At 39.0% G+C, this 2,690-nt stretch overlaps 1 long non-coding RNA gene across 1 annotated transcript in view; it reads right to left on the bottom strand.

Moving 5' to 3' along the window:
* Window positions 1-611: 611 nt before the first annotated feature.
* LOC125139645 overlaps window positions 612-2,690 on the bottom strand; it is a 4,363-nt gene continuing 2,284 nt past the window's right edge. The window contains exon 4 of the long non-coding RNA XR_007138705.1: window positions 612-960. This is a non-coding gene — a long non-coding RNA (uncharacterized LOC125139645). The remainder of the gene's footprint in view (window positions 961-2,690) is intronic.

Here is a 2,690-nt window from a genome sequence, read left to right as displayed (position 1 = left end):
TCTATCTATCTATCTATCTATCTATCTGTCTGTCTGTCTTTCTGTCTGTTTAATTGTGAGTCTGAATGCAGCCTTGAAGATTCTAAAGCTTAGAGACATACAACGGTAAAAAAAAAATGACTTATGGGTAGATTATTTCATCTCTCTCTCTCTCTCTCTCTCTCTCTCTCTCTCTCTCTCTCTCTCTCTCTCTCTCTCTCTCTCTCATACAGACAACTCCTGAAATTGGCACTGCAGCCCTCATTCAGCTCACTGTTTTTCTCCAGCAGCTCACATCGACATCAGCATTAGTACCATCACACAAACAAGTATGAATTGTATTACTAGCATTATTAAACAGGCTTGTGGGCGGAGCATGTGGAGCATTCCAATATAATACTGTAAGTGTTTTATGAATTAGTCTTTATTCAGAAAGCCTTTAAGTAGGATGTGAAGAACAGAAGTGGTACAAGAATAAAGTATCACTAAAGAACTTTGTATTAGAGAAATAAAACACAATAAAACGATAATAAAGTCATTTAAATAGCTAGCTGGTGTGTGTGTGTGTGTGTGTGTGTGTGTGTGTGTGTGTGTGTGTGTGTGTGTGTGTGTGTGTGTGTGTGTGTTTATGACTGACCATCAGCTCAGGTTTCATGGAGCCGGTTACAATGACACTGATGCTGAGGTGAGAAGGGATGGAACTCTGAAAACACCTTCTAACAAAAGACACACACTGTACACATGCCCTCAGGTGTGTGTGTGTGTGTGTGTGTGTGTGTGTGTGTGTGTGTGTGTGTGTGTGTGTGTGTGTGTGTGTGTGTGTGTGTGTGTGTGTGTGTATGTATACACTGCTTACACACCTGCCACTGAAATGTCTAGTCCAGCACACACACACTTACAAAGGCAGACGGACGAGCTGATGAGAGACACTGAGTCAGTGAGACCAGCCGTCCACACCATTTCCTCTGGCCTTGAGTTAAGCTGAAACACACACACACACACACACACACACACACACACACACACACACACACCAAAAACAGCACAGAGTTTTTATCACGCAAACATCACTTTGCACCTGCCGTACCTGCCTCATAATGACAGACGTCTACACAAAAGCCCTGTTTCTGAGCACTAATGCATGTTTACACTCCACCACACACACAAACACACACACACACACACACACACACACACACACACACACACACACACACACACACACACACACACACACACACGGACACTCCCTCACTAACCCTGAACCTTAGCCAGACACCGAGTGTGTGTGTGTGTGTGTGTGTGTGTGTGTGTGTGTGTGTGTGTGTGTGTGTGTGTGTGTGTGTGTGTGTGTCATATGACTGCACTCTCATGACATCAGCATCCTGATCCTATACACATTTAATATAACGCATCTTTGCATTCTGATTGGTCAGGAGGTGTTGATTGTTGTATGCACATGGAAAGGTTTTCTGTAAAGACACATTTATTTGACGGAACGTGTCTCTGTTGTAACTATACATTTTTTTAACATAATTATGATTTTATATCATTTCTATTTTTCTTTTTTTTTTCTTTCTTTCTTTGTTTTCGAACACATTTTCATATACATGATTAATCTATTTGTCAACATGATTAATCTATTTAGGAGTAAATGTGGAGTTAATGTGGAGTAAATGTGGAGTTAATGTGAGAGTAAATGGGGAGTAAATGTGGAGTAAATGGGGAGTAAATGTGAGAGTAAATGTGTAGTTAATGTGAGAGTAAATGTGGAGTAAATGGGGAGTAAATGTGGAGTAAATGTGGAGTTAATGTGAGAGTAAATGGGGAGTAAATGTGGAGTAAATGGGGAGTAAATGTGGAGTTAATGTGAGAGTAAATGTGTAGTTAATGTGAGAGTAAATGGGGAGTAAATGTGGAGTAAATGTGAGAGTAAATGTGGAGTAAATGTGAGAGAAAATGTGTAGTTAATGTGAGAGTAAATGTGGAGTTAATGTGAGAGTAAATGTGGAGTAAATGTGAGAGTAAATGTGAGAGTAAATGTGAGAGTATATGTGGAGTAAATGTGGAGTAAATGTGAGAGTAAATGTGGAGTAAATGTGGAGTATATGTGGAGTAAATGTGAGAGTATATGTGGAGTAAATGTGGAGTAAATGTGAGAGTATATGTGGAGTAAATGTGGAGTAAATGTGAGAGTAAATGTGGAGTAAATGTGAGAGAAAATGTGTAGTTAATGTGAGAGTAAATGTGTAGTTAATGTGAGAGTAAATGTGGAGTAAATGTGAGAGTAAATGTGAGAGTAAATGTGAGAGTATATGTGGAGTAAATGTGGAGTAAATGTGAGAGTAAATGTGGAGTAAATGTGGAGTATATGTGGAGTAAATGTGAGAGTATATGTGGAGTAAATGTGGAGTAAATGTGAGAGTAAATGTGGAGTAAATGTGGAGTATATGTGGAGTAAATGTGAGAGTATATGTGGAGTAAATGTGGAGTTAATGTGAGAGTAAATGGGGAGTAAATGTGGAGTAAATGGGGAGTAAATGTGAGAGTAAATGTGTAGTTAATGTGAGAGTAAATGTGGAGTAAATGGGGAGTAAATGTGGAGTAAATGTGAGAGTAAATGTGGAGTAAATGTGAGAGAAAATGTGTAGTTAATGTGAGAGTAAATGTGGAGTTAATGTGAGAGTAAATGTGGAGTAAATGTGAGAGTA

This window comes from Tachysurus fulvidraco, chromosome 19 (assembly GCF_022655615.1).
Source record: "Tachysurus fulvidraco isolate hzauxx_2018 chromosome 19, HZAU_PFXX_2.0, whole genome shotgun sequence".
NCBI lineage: Eukaryota > Metazoa > Chordata > Actinopteri > Siluriformes > Bagridae > Tachysurus > Tachysurus fulvidraco.
Note: the sequence above shows the minus strand (reverse complement) of the source record. Positions and strands in the feature narration are given on the sequence as shown.